The following is a 21,085-nucleotide window of genomic DNA, read 5'->3' as shown; positions in this document are numbered from 1 at the left end:
TCGACGCATTTTCTTTGTTCCATTGTCATTAGAGGGTTTGAGGGATACAGTAAATTGTCACTGGTGCATCCGGAAACTGAAGCCTGACCCTCAGGGGAAAGTCTGAACAATAGCCGTAGCCACGTTAGCCACTTTTAGACAAGTCGTTAGAGACTGTAGAATTGAATCGCGACGCATTTTCTTTGTTCCATTGTCATTACCTGGGTTTGAGGGATACAGTAAATTGTCAATGGTGCATCCGGAAACTGAAGCCTGACCCTCAGGGGAAAGTCTGTACAATAGCCGTAGCCACGTTAGTCACTTTTAGACAAGTCGTTAGAGACTGTAGAATTGAATCGCGACGCATTTTCATTGTTCCATTGTCATTACCTGGGTTTGAGGGATACAGTAAATTGTCACTGGTGTATCTGGATCCTGCAGCCTGACCCTCAGGGGAAAGTCTGAACAATAGCCGTAGCCACGTTAGCCACTTTTAGACAAGTCGTTAGAGACTGTAGAATTGAATCGCGACGCATTTTCTTTGTTCCATTGTCATTACCTGGGTTTGAGGGATACAGTAAATTGTCACTGGTGCATCCGGAACCTGCAGCCTGACCCTCAGGGGAAAGTCTGAACAATAGCCGTAGCCACGTTAGCCTCTTTTAGACAAGACGTTAGAGACTGTAGAATTGAATCGCGACGCATTTTCTTTGTTCCATTGTCATTACCTGGGTTTGAGGGATACAGTAAATTGTCACTGGTGCATCCGGAAACTGAAGCCTGACCCTCAGGGGAAAGTCTGAACAATAGCCGTAGCCACGTTAGCCACTTTTAGAGAAGTCGTTAGAGTCTGTAGAATTGAATCGCGACGCATTTCCTTTGTTCCATTGTCATTACCTGGGTTTGAGATATACAGTAAATTGTCACTGGTGCATCCGGAAACTGAAGCCTGACCCTCAGGGGAAAGTCTGTACAATAGCCGTAGCCACGTTAGTCACTTTTAGACAAGTCGTTAGAGACTGTAGAATTGAATCGCGACGCATTTTCATTGTTCCATTGTCATTAGAGGGTTTGAGGGATACAGTAAATTGTCACTGGTGTATCCGGAACCTGCAGCCTGACCCTCAGGGGAATGTCTGAACAATGGCCGTAGCCACGTTAGCCACTTTTAGACAAGTCGTTAGAGACTGTAGAATTGAATCGCGACGAATTTTCTTTGTTCCATTGTCATTACCTGGGTTTGAGGGATACAGTAAATTGTCACTGGTGCATCCGGAACCTGCAGCCTGACCCTCAGGGGAAAGTCTGAACAATAGCCGTAGCCACGTTAGCCACATTTAGACAAGTCGTTAGAGACTGTAGAATTGAATCGCGACGCATTTTCTTTGTTCCATTGTCATTACCTGGGTTTGAGGGATACAGCAAATTGTCACTGGTGTATCCGGAACCTGCAGCCTGACCCTCAGGGGAAAGTCTGAAAATAGCCGTAGCCACGTTAGCCACTTTTAGACAAGTCGTTAGAGACTGTAGAATTTAATCGCGACGCATTTTCTTTGTTCCATTGTCATTACCTGCGTTTGAGGGATACAGTAAATTGTCACTGGTGCATCCGGAACCTGCAACCTGACCCTCAGGGGAAAGTCTGAACAATAGCCGTAGCCACGTTAGCCACTTTTAGACAAGTCGTTAGAGACTGTAGAATTGAATCGCGACGCATTTCCTTTGTTCCATTGTCATTACCTGGGTTTGAGGGATACAGTAAATTGTCACTGGTGTATCCGGAACCTGCAGCCTGACCCTCAGGGGAAAGTCTGAACAATAGCCGTAGCCACGTTAGTCACTTTTAGACAAGTCGTTAGAGACTGTAGAATTGAATCGCGACGCATTTTCTTTGTTCCATTGTCATTAGAGGGTTTGAGGGATACAGTAAATTGTCACTGGTGCATCCGGAACCTGCAGCCTGACCCTCAGGGGAAAGTCTGAACAATAGCCGTAGCCACGTTAGCCACTTTTAGACAAGTCGTTAGAGACTGTAGAATTGAATCGCGACGCATTTTCTTTGTTCCATTTTCATTACCTGGGTTTGAGGGATACAGTAAATTGTCACTGGTGTATCCGGAACCTGCAGCCTGACCCTCAGGGGAAAGTCTGAACAATAGCCGTAGCCACGTTAGCCACTTTTAGACAAGTCGTTAGAGACTGTAGAATTGAATCGCGACGCATTTTCTTTGTTCCATTGTCATTACCTGGGTTTGAGTGATAAAGTAAATTGTCACTGGTGTATCCGGAACCTGCAGCCTGACCCTCAGGGGAAAGTCTGAACAATAGCCGTAGCCACGTTAGCCACTTTTAGACAAGTCGTTAGAGACTGTAGAATTGAATCGCGACGCATTTTCTTTGTTCCATTGTCATTACCTGGGTTTGAGGGATACAGTAAATTGTCACTGGTGCATCCGGAACCTGCAGCCTGACCCTCAGGGGAAAGTCTGAACAATAGCCGTAGCCACGTTAGCCACTTTTAGACAAGTCGTTAGAGACTGTAGAATTGAATCGCGAAGCATTTTCTTTGTTCCATTGTCATTACCTGGGTTTGAGGGATACAGTAAATTGTCACTGGTGCATCCGGAAACTGAAGCCTGACCCTCAGGGGAAAGTCTGTACAATAGCCGTAGCCACGTTAGTCACTTTTAGACAAGTCGTTAGAGACTGTAGAATTGAATCGCGACGCATTTTCATTGTTCCATTGTCATTACTGGGTTTAAGGGATACAGTAAATTGTCACTGGTGTATCCGGAACCTGCAGCCTGACCCTCAGGGGATAGTCTGAACAATAGCCGTAGCCACGTTAGCCACTTTTAGACAAGTCGTTAGAGACTGTAGAATTGAATCGCGACGCATTTTCTTTGTTCCATTGTCATTACCTGGGTTTGAGGGATACAGTAAATTGTCACTGGTGCATCCGGAACCTGCAGCCTGACCCTCAGGGGAAAGTCTGAACAATAGCCGTAGCCACGTTAGCCACTTTTAGACAAGTCGTTAGAGACTGTAGAATTGAATCGCGACGCATTTTCTTTGTTCCATTGTCATTACCTGGGTTTGAGGGATACAGTAAATTGTCACTGGTGCATCCGGAAACTGAAGCCTGACCCTCAGGGGAAAGTCTGAACAATAGCCGTAGCCACGTTAGCCACTTTTAGACAAGTCGTTAGAGGCTGTAGAATTGAATCGCGACGCATTTTCTTTGTTCCATTGTCATTAGAGGGTTTGAGGGATACAGTAAATTGTCACTGGTGCATCCGGAACCTGCAGCCTGACCCTCAGGGGAAAGTCTGAACAATAGCCGTAGCCACGTTAGCCACTTTTAGACAAGTCGTTAGCGACTGTAGAATTGAATCGCGACGCATTTTCTTTGTTCCATTGTCATTACCTGGGTTTGAGGGATACAGTAAATTGTCACTGGTGCATCCGGAAACTGAAGACTGACCCTCAGGGGAAAGTCTGTACAATAGCCGTAGCCACGTTAGCCACTTTTAGACAAGTCGTTAGAGACTGTAGAATTGAATCGCGACGCATTTTCTTTGTTCCATTGTCATTACCTGGGTTTGAGGGATACAGTAAATTGTCACTGGTGCATCCGGAAACTGAAGCCTGACCCTCAGGGGAAAGTCTGTACAATAGCCGTAGCCACGTTAGCCACTTTTAGACAAGTCGTTAGAGACTGTAGAATTGAATCGCGACGCATTTTCTTTGTTCCATTGTCATTACCTGGGTTTGAGGGATACAGTAAATTGTCACTGGTGCATCCGGAAACTGAAGCCTGACCCTCAGGGGAAAGTCTGAACAATAGCCGTAGCCACGTTAGCCACTTTTAGACAAGTCGTTAGAGACTGTAGAATTGAATCGCGACGCATTTTCATTGTTCCATTGTCATTAGAGGGTTTGAGGGATACAGTAAATTGTCACTGGTGTATCCGGAACCTGCAGCCTGACCCTCAGGGGAAAGTCTGAACAATAGCCGTAGCCACGTTAGCCACTTTTAGACAAGTCGTTAGAGACTGTAGAATTGAATCGCGACGCATTTTCTTTGTTCCATTGTCATTACCTGGGTTTGAGGGATACAGTAAATTGTCACTGGTGCATCCGGAACCTGCAGCCTGACCCTCAGGGGAAAGTCTGAACAATAGCCGTAGCCACGTTAGCCACTTTTAGACAAGTCGTTAGAGACTGTAGAATTGAATCGCGACGCATTTTCATTGTTTCATTGTCATTAGAGAGTTTGAGGGATACAGTAAATTGTCACTGGTGTATCCGGAACCTGCAGCCTGACCCTCAGGGAAAAGTATGAACAATAGCCGTAGCCACGTTAGCCACTTTTAGACAAGTCGTTAGAGACTGTAGAATTGAATCGCGACGCATTTTCTTTGTTCCATTGTCATTACCTGGGTTTGAGGGATACAGTAAATTGTCACTGGTGTATCCGGAACCTGCAGCCTGACCCTCAGGGGAAAGTCTGAACAATAGCCGTAGCCACGTTAGCCACTTTTAGACAAGTCGTTAGAGACTGTAGAATTGAATCGCGACGCATTTTCTTTGTTCCATTGTCATTACCTGGGTTTGAGGGATACAGTAAATTGTCACTGGTGCATCCGGAACCTGCAGGCTGACCCTCAGGGGAAAGTCTGAACAATAGCCGTAGTCACGTTAGCCACTTTTAGACAAGTCGTTAGAGACTGTAGAATTGAATCGCGACGCATTTTCTTTGTTCCATTGTCATTACCTGGGTTTGAGGGATACAGTAAATTGTCACTGGTGCATCCGGAAACTGAAGCCTGACCCTCAGGGGAAAGTCTGTACAATAGCCGTAGCCACGTTAGTCACTTTTAGACAAGTCGTTAGAGACTGTAGAATTGAATCGCGACGCATTTTCATTGTTCCATTGTCATTAGAGGGTTTGAGGGATACAGTAAATTGTCACTGGTGTATCCGGAACCTGCAGCCTGACCCTCAGGGGAAAGTCTGAACAATAGCCATAGCCACGTTAGCCACTTCTAGACAAGTCGTTAGAGACTGTAGAATTGAAACGCGACGCATTTTCTTTGTTCCATTGTCATTACCTGGGTTTGAGGGATACAGTAAATTGTCACTGGTGCATCCGGAACCTGCAGCCTGACCCTCAGGGGAAAGTCTGAACAATAGCCGTAGCCACGTTAGCCACTTTTATACAAGTCGTTAGAGACTGTAGAATTGAATCGCGACGCATTTTCTTTGTTCCATTGTCATTACCTGGGTTTGAGGGATATAGTAAATTGTCACTGGTGCATCCGGAAACTGAAGCCTGACCCTCAGGGGAAAGTCTGAACAATAGCCGTAGCCACGTTAGCCACTTTTAGACAAGTCGTTAGAGACTGTAGAATTGAATCGCGACGCATTTTCATTGTTCCATTGTCATTACCTGGGTTTGAGGGATACAGTAAATTGTCACTGGTGCATCCGGAACCTGCAGCCTGACCCTCAGGGGAAAGTCTGAACAATAGCCGTAGCCACGTTAGCCACTTTTAGACAAGTCGTTAGAGACTGTAGAATTGAATCGCGACGCATTTTCTTTGTTCCATTGTCATTACCTGGGTTTGAGGGATACAGTAAATTGTCACTGGTCCATCCGGAAACTGAAGCCTGACCCTCAGGGGAAAGTCTGTACAATAGCCGTAGCCACGTTAGCCACTTTTAGACAAGTCGTTAGAGACTGTAGAATTGAATCGCGACGATTTTTCTTTGTTCCATTGTCATTACCTGGGTTTGAGGGATACAGTAAATTGTCACTGGTGCATCCGGAAACTGAAGCGTGACCCTCAGGGGAAAGTCTGTACAATAGTCGTAGCCACGTTAGCCACTTTTAGACAAGTCGTTAGAGACTGTAGAATTGAATCGCGACGCATTTTCTTTGTTCCATTGTCATTACCTGGGTTTGAGGGATACAGTAAATTGTCACTGGTGCATCCGGAAACTGAAGCCTGACCCTCAGGGGAAAGTCTGAACAATAGCTGTAGCCCCGTTAGCCACTTTTAGACAAGTCGTTAGAGACTGTAGAATTGAAACGCGACGCATTTTCATTGTTCCATTATCATTAGAGGGTTTGAGGGATACAGTAAATTGTCACTGGTGCATCCGGAACTTGCAGCCTGACCCTCAGGGGAAAGTCTGAACAATAGCCGTAGCCACGTTAGCCACTTTTAGACAAGTCGTTAGAGACTGTAGAATTGAATCGCGACGCATTTTCTTTGTTCCATTGTCATTACCTGGGTTTGAGGGATACAGTAAATTGTCACTGGTGCATCCGGAACCTGCAGCCTGACCCTCAGGGGAAAGTCTGAACAATAGCCGTAGCCACGTTAGCCACTTTTAGACAAGTCGTTAGAGACTGTAGAATTGAATCGCGACGCATTTTCTTTGTTCCATTGTCATTACCTGGGTTTGAGGGATACAGTAAATTGTCACTGGTGCATCCGGAAACTGAAGCCTGACCCTCAGGGGAAAGTCTGTACAATAGCCGTAGCCACGTTAGTCACATTTAGACAAGTCGTTAGAGACTGTAGAATTGAATCGCGACGCATTTTCTTTGTTCCATTGTCATTACCTGGGTTTGAGGGATATAGTAAATTGTCACTGGTGCATCCGGAAACTGAAGCCTGACCCTCAGGGGAAAGTCTGAACAATAGCCGTAGCCACGTTAGCCACTTTTAGACAAGTCGTTAGAGACTGTAGAATTGAATCGCGACGCATTTTCTTTGTTCCATTGTCATTACCTGGGTTTGAGGGATACAGTAAATTGTCACTGGTGCATCCGGAAACTGAAGCCTGACCCTCAGGGGAAAGTCTGAACAATAGCCGTAGCCACGTTAGCCACTTTTAGACAAGTCGTTAGAGACTGTAGAATTGAATCGCGACGCATTTTCATTGTTCCATTGTCATTACCTGGGTTTGAGGGATACAGTAAATTGTCACTGGTGCATCCGGAACCTGAAGCCTGACCCTCAGGGGAAAGTCTGTACAATAGCCGTAGCCACGTTAGCCACTTTTAGGCAAGTCGTTAGAGACTGTAGAATTGAATCGCTACGCATTTTCTTTGTTCCATTGTCATTACCTGGGTTTGAGGGATACAGTAAATTGTCACTGGTGCATCCGGAACCTGCAGCCTGACCCTCAGGGGAAAGTCTGAACAATAGCCGTAGCCACGTTAGCCACTTTTAGACAAGTCGTTAGAGACTGTAGAATTGAATCGCGACGCATTTTCTTTGTTCCATTGTCATTACCTGGGTTTGAGGGATACAGTAAATTGTCACTGGTGCATCCGGAAACTGAAGCCTGACCCTCAGGGGAAAGTCTGTACAATAGCCGTAGCCACGTTAGCCACTTTTAGACAAGTCGTTAGAGACTGTAGAATTGAATCGCGACGCATTTTCTTTGTTCCATTGTCATTACCTGGGTTTGAGGGATACAGTAAATTGTCACTGGTGCATCCGGAAACTGAAGCCTGACCCTCAGGGGAAAGTCTGTACAATAGCCGTAGCCACGTTAGCCACTTTTAGACAAGTCGTTAGAGACTGTAGAATTGAATCGCGACGCATTTTCTTTGTTCCATTGTCATTAGAGGATTTGAGGGATACAGTAAATTGTCACTGGTGCATCCGGAAACTGAAGCCTGACCCTCAGGGGAAAGTCTGAACAATAACCGTAGCCACGTTAGCCACTTTTAGACAAGTCGTTAGAGACTGTAGAATTGAATCGCGACGCATTTTCTTTGTTCCATTGTCATTACCTGGGTTTGGGGGATACAGTAAATTGTCACTGGTGCATCCGGAAACTGAAGCCTGACCCTCAGGGGAAAGTCTGTACAATAGCCGTAGCCACGTTAGTCACTTTTAGACAAGTCGTTAGAGACTGTAGAATTGAATCGCGACGCATTTTCATTGTTCCATTGTCATTAGAGGGTTTGAGGGATACAGTAAATTGTCACTGGTGCATCCGGAACCTGCAGCCTGACCCTCAGGGGAAAGTCTGTACAATAGCCGTAGCCACGTTAGTCACTTTTAGACAAGTCGTTAGAGACTGTAGAATTGAATCGCGACGCATTTTCTTTGTTCCATTGTCATTACCTGGGTTTGAGGGATACAGTAAATTGTCACTGGTGCATCCGGAACCTGCAGCCTGACCCTCAGGGGAAAGTCTGAACAATAGCCGTAGCCACGTTAGCCACTTTTAGACAAGTCGTTAGAGACTGTAGAATTGAATCGCGACGCATTTTCTTTGTTCCATTGTCATTACCTGGGTTTGAGGGATACAGTAAATTGTCACTGGTGCATCCGGAAACTGAAGCCTGACCCTCAGGGGAAAGTCTGAACAATAGCCGTAGCCACGTTAGCCACTTTTAGGCAAGTCGTTAGAGGCTGTAGAATTGAATCGCGACGCATTTTCTTTGTTCCATTGTCATTACCTGGGTTTGAGGGATGCAGTAAATTGTCACTGGTGCATCCGGAAACTGAAGCCTGACCCTCAGGTTAAAGTCTGTACAATAGCCGTAGCCACGTTAGTCACTTTTAGACAAGTCGTTAGAGACTGTAGAATTGGATCGCGACGCATTTTCATTGTTCCATTGTCATTAGAGGGTTTGAGGGATACAGTAAATTGTCACTGGTGCATCCGGAACCTGCAGCCTGACCCTCAGGGGAAAGTCTGAACAATAGCCGTAGCCACGTTAGCCACTTTTAGACAAGTCGTTAGAGACTGTAGAATTGAATCGCGACGCATTTTCTTTGTTCCATTGTCATTACCTGGGTTTGAGGGATACAGTAAATTGTCACTGGTGCATCCGGAAACTGAAGCCTGACCTTCAGGGGAAAGTCTGTACAATAGCCGTAGCCATGTTAGCCACTTTTAGACAAGTCGTTAGAGACTGTAGAATTGAATCGCGACGCATTTTCTTTGTTCCATTGTCATTACCTGGGTTTGAGGGATACAGTAAATTGTCACTGGTGCATCCGGAAACTGAAGCCTGACCCTCAGGGGAAAGTCTGTACAATAGCCGTAGCCACGTTAGCCACTTTTAGACAAGTCGTTAGAGACTGTAGAATTGAATCGCGACGCATTTTCTTCGTTCCATTGTCATTACCTGGGTTTGAGGGATACAGTAAATTGTCACTGGTGCATCCGGAAACTGAAGCCTGACCCTCAGGGGAAAGTCTGAACAATAGCCGTAGCCACGTTAGCCACTTTTAGACAAGTCGTTAGAGACTGTAGAATTGAATCGCGACGCATTTTCATTGTTCCATTGTCATTAGAGGGTTTGAGGGATACAGTAAATTGTCACTGGTGTATCCGGAACCTGCAGCCTGACCCTCAGGGGAAAGTCTGAACAATAGCCGTAGCCACGTTAGCCACTTTTAGACAAGTCGTTAGAGACTGTAGAATTGAATCGCGACGCATTTTCTTTGTTCCATTGTCATTACCTGGGTTTGAGGGATACAGTAAATTGTCACTGGTGCATCCGGAACCTGCAGCCTGACCCTCAGGGGAAAGTCTGAACAATAGCCGTAGCCACGTTAGCCACTTTTAGACAAGTCGTTAGAGACTGTAGAATTGAATCGCGACGCATTTTCTTTGTTCCATTGTCATTACCTGGGTTTGAGGGATACAGTAAATTGTCACTGGTGCATCCGGAAACTGAAGCCTGACCCTCAGGGGAATGTCTGAACAATAGCCGTAGCCACGATAGCCACTTTTAGACAAGTCGTTAGAGACTGTAGAATTGAATCGCGACGCATTTTCTTTGTTCCATTGTCATTACCTCGGTTTGAGGGATACAGTAAATTGTCACTGGTGCATCCGGAAACTGAAGCCTGACCCTCAGGGGAAAGTCTGTACAATAGCCGTAGCCACGTTAGTCACTTTTAGACTAGACGTTAGAGACTGAAGAATTGAATCGCGACGCATTTTCATTGTTCCATTGTCATTAGAGAGTTTGAGGGATACAGTAAATTGTCACTGGTGTATCCGGAACCTGCAGCCTGACCCTCAGGGGAAAGTCTGAACAATAGCCGTAGCCACAATAGCCACTTTTAGACAAGTCGTTAGAGACTGTAGAATTGAATCGCGACGCATTTTCTTTGTTCCATTGTCATTACCTGGGTTTGAGGGATACAGTAAATTGTCACTGGTGTATCCGGAACCTGCAGCCTGACCCTCAGGGGAAAGTCTGAACAATAGCCGTAGCCACGTTAGCCACTTTTAGACAAGTCGTTAGAGACTGTAGAATTGAATCGCGACGCATTTTCTTTGTTCCATTGTCATTACCTGGGTTTGAGGGATACAGTAAATTGTCACTGGTGCATCCGGAACCTGCAGCCTGACCCTCAGGGGAAAGTCTGAACAATAGCCGTAGCCACGTTAGCCACTTTTAGACAAGTCGTTAGAGACTGTAGAATTGAATCGCGACGCATTTTCATTGTTCCATTGTCATTAGAGGGTTTGAGGGATACAGTAAATTGTCACTGGTGTATCCAGAACCTGCAGCCTGACCCTCAGGGGAAAGTCTGAACAATAGCCGTAGCCACGTTAGCCACTTCTAGACAAGTCGTTAGAGACTGTAGAATTGAAACGCGACGCATTTTCTTTGTTCCATTGTCATTACCTGGGTTTGAGGGATACAGTAAATTGTCACTGGTGCATCCGGAACCTGCAGCCTGACCCTCAGGGGAAAGTCTGAACAATAGCCGTAGCCACGTTAGCCACTTTTAGACAAGTCGTTAGAGACTGTAGAATTGAATCGCGACGCATTTTCTTTGTTCCATTGTCATTACCTGGGTTTGAGGGATACAGTAAATTGTCACTGCTGCATCCGGAAACTGAAGCCTGACCCTCAGGGGAAAGTCTGAACAATAGCCGTAGCCACGTTAGCCACTTTTAGACAAGTCGTTAGAGACTGTAGAATTGAATCGCGACGCATTTTCATTGTTCCATTGTAATTACCTGGGTTTGAGGGATACAGTAAATTGTCACTGGTGCATCCGGAACCTGCAGCCTGACCCTCAGGGGAAAGTCTGAACAATAGCCGTAGCCACGTTAGCCACTTTTAGACAAGTCGTTAGAGACTGTAGAATTGAATCGCGACGCATTTTCTTTGTTCCATTGTCATTACCTGGGTTTGAGGGATACAGTAAATTGTCACTGGTGCATCCGGAAACTGAAGCCTGACCCTCAGGGGAATGTCTGAACAATAGCCGTAGCCACGATAGCCACTTTTAGACAAGTCATTAGAGACTGTAGAATTGAATCGCGACGCATTTTCTTTGTTCCATTGTCATTACCTGGGTTTGAGGGATACAGTAAATTGTCACTGGTGCATCCGGAAACTGAAGCCTGACCCTCAGGGGAAAGTCTGTACAATAGCCGTAGTCACGTTAGTCACTTTTAGACAAGTCGTTAGAGACTGTAGAATTGAATCGCGACGCATTTTCATTGTTCCATTGTCATTAGAGGGTTTGAGGGATACAGTAAATTGTCACTGGTGTATCCGGAACCTGCAGCCTGACCCTCAGGGGAAAGTCTGAACAATAGCCGTAGCCACGTTAGCCACTTCTAGACAAGTCGTTAGAGACTGTAGAATTGAAACGCGACGCATTTTCTTTGTTCCATTGTCATTACCTGGGTTTGAGGGATACAGTAAATTGTCACTGGTGCATCCGGAACCTGCAGCCTGACCCTCAGGGGAAAGTCTGAACAATAGCCGTAGCCACGTTAGCCACTTTTAGACAAGTCGTTAGAGACTGTAGAATTGAATCGCGACGCATTTTCTTTGTTCCATTGTCATTACCTGGGTTTGAGGGATACAGTAAATTGTCACTGGTGCATCCGGAAACTGAAGCCTGACCCTCAGGGGAAAGTCTGAACAATAGCCGTAGCCACGTTAGCCACTTTTAGACAAGTCGTTAGAGACTGTAGAATTGAATCGCGACGCATTTTCATTGTTCCATTGTAATTACCTGGGTTTGAGGGATACAGTAAATTGTCACTGGTGCATCCGGAACCTGCAGCCTGACCCTCAGGGGAAAGTCTGAACAATAGCCGTAGCCACGTTAGCCACTTTTAGACAAGTCGTTAGAGACTGTAGAATTGAATCGCGACGCATTTTCTTTGTTCCATTGTCATTACCTGGGTTTGAGGGATACAGTAAATTGTCACTGGTGCATCCGGAAACTGAAGCCTGACCCTCAGGGGAAAGTCTGTACAATAGCCGTAGCCACGTTAGCCACTTTTAGACAAGTCGTTAGAGACTGTAGAATTGAATCGCGACGATTTTTCTTTGTTCCATTGTCATTACCTGGATTTGAGGGATACAGTAAATTGTCACTGGTGCATCCGGAAACTGAAGCCTGACCCTCAGGGGAAAGTCTGTACAATAGTCGTAGCCACGTTAGCCACTTTTAGACAAGTCGTTAGAGACTGTAGAATTGAATCGCGACGCATTTTCTTTGTTCCATTGTCATTACCTGGGTTTGAGGGATACAGTAAATTGTCACTGGTGCATCCGGAAACTGAAGCCTGACCCTCAGGGGAAAGTCTGAACAATAGCCGTAGCCCCGTTAGCCACTTTTAGACAAGTCGTTAGAGACTGTAGAATTGAAACGCGACGCATTTTCATTGTTCCATTGTCATTAGAGGGTTTGAGGGATACAGTAAATTGTCACTGGTGCATCCGGAACTTGCAGCCTGACCCTCAGGGGAAAGTCTGAACAATAGCCGTAGCCACGTTAGCCACTTTTAGACAAGTCGTTAGAGACTGTAGAATTGAATCGCGACGCATTTTCTTTGTTCCATTGTCATTACCTCGGTTTGAGGGATACAGTAAATTGTCACTGGTGCATCCGGAACCTGCAGCCTGACCCTCAGGGGAAAGTCTGAACAATAGCCGTAGCCACGTTAGCCACTTTTAGACAAGTCGTTAGAGACTGTAGAATTGAATCGCGACGCATTTTCTTTGTTCCATTGTCATTACCTGGGTTTGAGGGATACAGTAAATTGTCACTGGTGCATCCGGAAACTGAAGCCTGACCCTCAGGGGAAAGTCTGTACAATAGCCGTAGCCACGTTAGCCACATTTAGACAAGTCGTTAGAGACTGTAGAATTGAATCGCGACGCATTTTCTTTGTTCCATTGTCATTACCTGGGTTTGAGGGATACAGTAAATTGTCACTGGTGCATCCGGAAACTGAAGCCTGACCCTCAGGGGAAAGTCTGTACAATAGCCGTAGCCACGTTAGCCACTTTTAGACAAGTCGTTAGAGACTGTAGAATTGAATAGCGACGCATTTTCTTTGTTCCATTGTCATTACCTGGGTTTGAGGGATACAGTAAATTGTCACTGGTGCATCCGGAAACTGAAGCCTGACCCTCAGGGGAAAGTCTGAACAATAGCCGTAGCCACGTTAGCCACTTTTAGACAAGTCGTTAGAGACTGTCGAATTGAATCGCGACGCATTTTCTTTGTGCCATTGTCATTACCTGGGTTTGAGGGATACAGTAAATTGTCACTGGTGCATCCGGAAACTGAAGCCTGACCCTCAGGGGAAAGTCTGTACAATAGCCGTAGCCACGTTAGCCACTTTTAGACAAGTCGTTAGAGACTGTAGAATTGAATCGCGACGCATTTTCTTTGTTCCATTGTCATTACCTGGGTTTGAGGGATACAGTAAATTGTCACTGGTGCATCCGGAACCTGCAGCCTGACCCTCAGGGGAAAGTCTGAACAATAGCCGTAGCCACGTTAGCCACTTTTAGACAAGTCGTTAGAGACTGTAGAATTGAATCGCGACGCATTTTCTTTGTTCCATTGTCATTACCTGGGTTTGAGGGATACAGTAAATTGTCACTGGTGCATCCGGAAACTGAAGCCTGACCCTCAGGGGAAAGTCTGTACAATAGCCGTAGCCACGTTAGCCACTTTTAGACAAGTCGTTAGAGACTGTAGAATTGAATCGCGACGCATTTTCTTTGTTCCATTGTCATTACCTGGGTTTGAGGGATACAGTAAATTGTCACTGGTGCATCCGGAAACTGAAGCCTGACCCTCAGGGGAAAGTCTGTACAATAGCCGTAGCCACGTTAGCCACTTTTAGACAAGTCGTTAGAGACTGTAGAATTGAATCGCGACGCATTTTCTTTGTTCCATTGTCGTTAGAGGGTTTGAGGGATACAGTAAATTGTCACTGGTGCATCCGGAAACTGAAGCCTGACCCTCAGGGGAAAGTCTGAACAATAGCCGTAGCCACGTTAGCCACTTTTAGACAAGTCGTTAGAGACTGTAGAATTGAATCGCGACGCATTTTCTTTGTTCCATTGTCATTACCTGGGTTTGAGGGATACAGTAAATTGTCACTGGTGCATCCGGAAACTGAAGCCTGACCCTCAGGGGAAAGTCTGTACAATAGCCGTAGCCACGTTAGTCACTTTTAGACAAGTCGTTAGAGACTGTAGAATTGAATCGCGACGCATTTTCAATGTTCCATTGTCATTAGAGGGTTTGAGGGATACAGTAAATTGTCACTGGTGCATCCGGAACCTGCAGCCTGACCCTCAGGGGAAAGTCTGTACAATAGCCGTAGCCACGTTAGTCACTTTTAGACAAGTCGTTAGAGACTGTAGAATTGAATCGCGACGCATTTTCTTTGTTCCATTGTCATTACCTGGGTTTGAGGGATACAGTAAATTGTCACTGGTGCATCCGGAACCTGCAGCCTGACCCTCAGGGGAAAGTCTGAACAATAGCCGTAGCCACGTTAGCCACTTTTAGACAAGTCGTTAGAGACTGTAGAATTGAATCGCGACGCATTTTCTTTGTTCCATTGTCATTACCTGGGTTTGAGGGATACAGTAAATTGTCACTGGTGCATCCGGAAACTGAAGCCTGACCTTCAGGGGAAAGTCTGTACAATAGCCGTAGCCATGTTAGCCACTTTTAGACAAGTCGTTAGAGACTGTAGAATTGAATCGCGACGCATTTTCTTTGTTCCATTGTCATTACCTGGGTTTGAGGGATACAGTAAATTGTCACTGGTGCATCCGGAAACTGAAGCCTGACCCTCAGGGGAAAGTCTGTACAATAGCCGTAGCCACGTTAGCCACTTTTAGACAAGTCGTTAGAGACTGTAGAATTGAATCGCGACGCATTTTCTTTGTTCCATTGTCATTACCTGGGTTTGAGGGATACAGTAAATTGTCACTGGTGCATCCGGAAACTGAAGCCTGACCCTCAGGGGAAAGTCTGAACAATAGCCGTAGCCACGTTAGCCACTTTTAGACAAGTCGTTAGAGACTGTAGAATTGAATCGCGACGCATTTTCATTGTTCCATTGTCATTAGAGGGTTTGAGGGATACAGTAAATTGTCACTGGTGTATCCGGAACCTGCAGCCTGACCCTCAGGGGAAAGTCTGAACAATAGCCGTAGCCACGTTAGCCACTTTTAGACAAGTCGTTAGAGACTGTAGAATTGAATCGCGACGCATTTTCTTTGTTCCATTGTCATTACCTGGGTTTGAGGGATACAGTAAATTGTCACTGGTGCACCCGGAACCTGCAGCCTGACCCTCAGGGGAAAGTCTGAACAATAGCCGTAGCCACGTTAGCCACTTTTAGACAAGTCGTTAGAGACTGTAGAATTGAATCGCGACGCATTTTCTTTGTTCCATTGTCATTACCTGGGTTTGAGGGATACAGTAAATTGTCACTGGTGCATCCGGAAACTGAAGCCTGACCCTCAGGGGAATGTCTGAACAATAGCCGTAGCCACGATAGCCACTTTTAGACAAGTCGTTAGAGACTGTAGAATTGAATCGCGACGCATTTTCTTTGTTCCATTGTCATTACCTCGGTTTGAGGGATACAGTAAATTGTCACTGGTGCATCCGGAAACTGAAGCCTGACCCTCAGGGGAAAGTCTGTACAATAGCCGTAGCCACGTTAGTCACTTTTAGACAAGACGTTAGAGACTGAAGAATTGAATCGCGACGCATTTTCATTGTTCCATTGTCATTAGAGAGTTTGAGGGATACAGTAAATTGTCACTGGTGTATCCGGAACCTGCAGCCTGACCCTCAGGGGAAAGTCTGAACAATAGCCGTAGCCACGTTAGCCACTTTTAGACAAGTCGTTAGAGACTGTAGAATTGAATCGCGACGCATTTTCTTTGTTCCATTGTCATTACCTGGGTTTGAGGGATACAGTAAATTGTCACTGGTGTATCCGGAACCTGCAGCCTGACCCTCAGGGGAAAGTCTGAACAATAGCCGTAGCCACGTTAGCCACTTTTAGACAAGTCGTTAGAGACTGTAGAATTGAATCGCGACGCATTTTCTTTGTTCCATTGTCATTACCTGGGTTTGAGGGATACAGTAAATTGTCACTGGTGCATCCGGAACCTGCAGCCTGACCCTCAGGGGAAAGTCTGAACAATAGCCGTAGCCACGTTAGCCACTTTTAGACAAGTCGTTAGAGACTGTAGAATTGAATCGCGACGCATTTTCATTGTTCCATTGTCATTAGAGGGTTTGAGGGATACAGTAAATTGTCACTGGTGTATCCAGAACCTGCAGCCTGACCCTCAGGGGAAAGTCTGAACAATAGCCGTAGCCACGTTAGCCACTTCTAGACAAGTCGTTAGAGACTGTAGAATTGAAACGCGACGCATTTTCTTTGTTCCATTGTCATTACCTGGGTTTGAGGGATACAGTAAATTGTCACTGGTGCATCCGGAACCTGCAGCCTGACCCTCAGGGGAAAGTCTGAACAATAGCCGTAGCCACGTTAGCCACTTTTAGACAAGTCGTTAGAGACTGTAGAATTGAATCGCGACGCATTTTCTTTGTTCCATTGTCATTACCTGGGTTTGAGGGATACAGTAAATTGTCACTGGTGCATCCGGAAACTGAAGCCTGACCCTCAGGGGAAAGTCTGAACAATAGCCGTAGCCACGTTAGCCACTTTTAGACAAGTCGTTAGAGACTGTAGAATTGAATCGCGACGCATTTTCATTGTTCCATTGTAATTACCTGGGTTTGAGGGATACAGTAAATTGTCACTGGTGCATCCGGAACCTGCAGCCTGACCCTCAGGGGAAAGTCTGAACAATAGCCGTAGCCACGTTAGCCACTTTTAGACAAGTCGTTAGAGACTGTAGAATTGAATCGCGACGCATTTTCTTTGTTCCATTGTCATTACCTGGGTTTGAGGGATACAGTAAATTGTCACTGGTGCATCCGGAAACTGAAGCCTGACCCTCAGGGGAATGTCTGAACAATAGCCGTAGCCACGATAGCCACTTTTAGACAAGTCATTAGAGACTGTAGAATTGAATCGCGACGCATTTTCTTTGTTCCATTGTCATTACCTGGGTTTGAGGGATACAGTAAATTGTCACTGGTGCATCCGGAAACTGAAGCCTGACCCTCAGGGGAAAGTCTGTACAATAGCCGTAGTCACGTTAGTCACTTTTAGACAAGTCGTTAGAGACTGTAGAATTGAATCGCGACGCATTTTCATTGTTCCATTGTCATTAGAGGGTTTGAGGGATACAGTAAATTGTCACTGGTGTATCCGGAACCTGCAGCCTGACCCTCAGGGGAAAGTCTGAACAATAGCCGTAGCCACGTTAGCCACTTCTAGACAAGTCGTTAGAGACTGTAGAATTGAAACGCGACGCATTTTCTTTGTTCCATTGTCATTACCTGGGTTTGAGGGATACAGTAAATTGTCACTGGTGCATCCGGAACCTGCAGCCTGACCCTCAGGGGAAAGTCTGAACAATAGCCGTAGCCACGTTAGCCACTTTTAGACAAGTCGTTAGAGACTGTAGAATTGAATCGCGACGCATTTTCTTTGTTCCATTGTCATTACCTGGGTTTGAGGGATACAGTAAATTGTCACTGGTGCATCCGGAAACTGAAGCCTGACCCTCAGGGGAAAGTCTGAACAATAGCCGTAGCCACGTTAGCCACTTTTAGACAAGTCGTTAGAGACTGTAGAATTGAATCGCGACGATTTTTCTTTGTTCCATTGTCATTACCTGGGTTTGAGGGATACAGTAAATTGTCACTGGTGCATCCGGAAACTGAAGCCTGACCCTCAGGGGAAAGTCTGTACAATAGTCGTAGCCACGTTAGCCACTTTTAGACAAGTCGTTAGAGACTGTAGAATTGAATCGCGACGCATTTTCTTTGTTCCATTGTCATTACCTGGGTTTGAGGGATACAGTAAATTGTCACTGGTGCATCCGGAAACTGAAGCCTGACCCTCAGGGGAAAGTCTGAACAATAGCCGTAGCCCCGTTAGCCACTTTTAGACAAGTCGTTAGAGACTGTAGAATTGAAACGCGACGCATTTTCATTGTTCCATTGTCATTAGAGGGTTTGAGGGATACAGTAAATTGTCACTGGTGCATCCGGAACTTGCAGCCTGACCCTCAGGGGAAAGTCTGAACAATAGCCGTAGCCACGTTAGCCACTTTTAGACAAGTCGTTAGAGACTGTAGAATTGAATCGCGACGCATTTTCTTTGTTCCATTGTCATTACCTGGGTTTGAGGGATACAGTAAATTGTCACTGGTGCATCCGGAACCTGCAGCCTGACCCTCAGGGGAAAGTCTGAACAATAGCCGTAGCCACGTTAGCCACTTTTAGACAAGTCGTTAGAGACTGTAGAATTGAATCGCGACGCATTTTCTTTGTTCTATTGTCATTACCTGGGTTTGAGGGATACAGTAAATTGTCACTGGTGCATCCGGAAACTGAAGCCTGACCCTCAGGGGAAAGTCTGTACAATAGCCGTAGCCACGTTAGCCACATTTAGACAAGTCGTTAGAGACTGTAGAATTGAATCGCGACGCATTTTCTTTGTTCCATTGTCATTACCTGGGTTTGAGGGATACAGTAAATTGTCACTGGTGCATCCGGAAACTGAAGCCTGACCCTCAGGGGAAAGTCTGTACAATAGCCGTAGCCACGTTAGCCACTTTTAGACAAGTCGTTAGAGACTGTAGAATTGAATAGCGACGCATTTTCTTTGTTCCATTGTCATTACCTGGGTTTGAGGGATACAGTAAATTGTCACTGGTGCATCCGGAAACTGAAGCCTGACCCTCAGGGGAAAGTCTGAACAATAGCCGTAGCCACGTTAGCCACTTTTAGACAAGTCGTTAGAGACTGTCGAATTGAATCGCGACGCATTTTCTTTGTGCCATTGTCATTACCTGGGTTTGAGGGATACAGTAAATTGTCACTGGTGCATCCGGAAACTGAAGCCTGACCCTCAGGGGAAAGTCTGTACAATAGCCGTAGCCACGTTAGCCACTTTTAGACAAGTCGTTAGAGACTGTAGAATTGAATCGCGACGCATTTTCTTTGTTCCATTGTCATTACCTGGGTTTGAGGGATACAGTAAATTGTCACTGGTGCATCCGGAACCTGCAGCCTGACCCTCAGGGGAAAGTCTGAACAATAGCCGTAGCCACGTTAGCCACTTTTAGACAAGTCGTTAGAGACTGTAGAATTGAATCGCGACGCATTTTCTTTGTTCCATTGTCATTACCTGGGTTTGAGGGATACAGTAAATTGTCACTGGTGCATCCGGAAACTGAAGCCTGACCCTCAGGGGAAAGTCTGTACAATAGCCGTAGCCACGTTAGCCACTTTTAGACAAGTCGTTAGAGACTGTAGAATTGAATCGCGACGCATTTTCTTCGTTCCATTGTCATTACCTGGGTTTGAGGGATACAGTAAATTGTCACTGGTGCATCCGGAAACTGAAGCCTGACCCTCAGGGGAAAGTCTGTACAATAGCCGTAGCCACGTTAGCCACTTTTAGACAAGTCGTTAGAGACTGTAGAATTGAATCGCGACGCATTTTCTTTGTTCCATTGTCATTAGAGGGTTTGAGGGATACAGTAAATTGTCACTGGTGCATCCGGAAACTGAAGCCTGACCCTCAGGGGAAAGTCTGAACAATAGCCGTAGCCACGTTAGCCACTTTTAGACAAGTCGTTAGAGACTGTAGAATTGAATCGCGACGCATTTTCTTTGTTCCATTGTCATTACCTGGGTTTGAGGGATACAGTAAATTGTCACTGGTGCATCCGGAAACTGAAGCCTGACCCTCAGGGGAAAGTCTGTACAATAGCCGTAGCCACGTTAGTCACTTTTAGACAAGTCGTTAGAGACTGTAGAATTGAATCGCGACGCATTTTCAATGTTCCATTGTCATTAGAGGGTTTGAGGGATACAGTAAATTGTCACTCGTGCATCCGGAACCTGCAGCCTGACCCTCAGGGGAAAGTCTGTACAATAGCCGTAGCCACGTTAGTCACTTTTAGACAAGTCGTTAGAGACTGTAGAATTGAATCGCGACGCATTTTCTTTGTTCCATTGTCATTACCTGGGTTTGAGGGATACAGTAAATTGTCACTGGTGCATCCGGAACCTGCAGCCTGACCCTCAGGGGAAAGTCTGAACAATAGCCGTAGCCACGTTAGCCACTTTTAGACAAGTCGTTAGAGACTGTAGAATTGAATCGCGACGCATTTTCTTTGTTCCATTGTCATTACCTGGGTTTGAGGGATACAGTAAATTGTCACTGGTGCATCCGGAAACTGAAGCCTGACCCTCAGGGGAAAGTCTGAACAATAGCCGTAGCCACGTTAGCCACTTTTAGACAAGTCGTTAGAGGCTGTAGAATTGAATCGCGACGCATTTTCTTTGTTCCATTGTCATTACCTGGGTTTGAGGGATGCAGTAAATTGTCACTGGTGCATCCGGAAACTGAAGCCTGACCCTCAGGGGAAAGTCTGTACAATAGCCGTAGCCACGTTAGTCACTTTTAGACAAGTCGTTAGAGACTGTAGAATTGGATCGCGACGCATTTTCATTGTTCCATTGTCATTAGAGGGTTTGAGGGATACAGTAAATTGTCACTGGTGCATCCGGAACCTGTAGCCTGACCCTCAGGGGAAAGTCTGAACAATAGCCGTAGCCACGTTAGCCACTTTTAGACAAGTCGTTAGAGACTG

Source organism: Schistocerca americana, chromosome 7, assembly GCF_021461395.2.
Source record: "Schistocerca americana isolate TAMUIC-IGC-003095 chromosome 7, iqSchAmer2.1, whole genome shotgun sequence".
Classification (NCBI taxonomy): domain Eukaryota; kingdom Metazoa; phylum Arthropoda; class Insecta; order Orthoptera; family Acrididae; genus Schistocerca; species Schistocerca americana.
The sequence above is the reverse complement of the archived record's forward strand: the minus strand, read 5'-3'. Positions refer to the sequence as shown.